We start from the raw sequence: 328 nt of genomic DNA, 5'->3' as shown, positions 1-328 counted from the left end.
TTCTATATCTGCACTGCTTCCTACCTCATTGCATGAGTCACATTCAGGGGAAGTTTTACCCTCACATGAGCTGGAATCAGGAGATGTTCCCTCATCTGCCATAGGTCCCTANGTGAAGTCGAGATGAAACAACGTCGATTCAATATATATATGCGATTGAGATGATTTATCAATGCGGAATAAAGCAGACTGTATATTCCACCGAATAGAGAGAGAAGATGTGGCTCCAAGAGTGTGTGTGAACACCTGAAATTATTCTTTGTTGAAGGAATAGATGAATGACACATTATTAATTTAAAAAAAATGCACTTTATCAAATTTGAAATTT

The sequence above is a fragment of the Diachasma alloeum genome, unplaced genomic scaffold (assembly GCF_001412515.2).
Source record: "Diachasma alloeum isolate Michigan unplaced genomic scaffold, Dall2.0 Dall_scaffold_00187, whole genome shotgun sequence".
In the NCBI taxonomy this organism is placed as follows: domain Eukaryota; kingdom Metazoa; phylum Arthropoda; class Insecta; order Hymenoptera; family Braconidae; genus Diachasma; species Diachasma alloeum.
The sequence above is the reverse complement of the archived record's forward strand: the minus strand, read 5'-3'. Positions refer to the sequence as shown.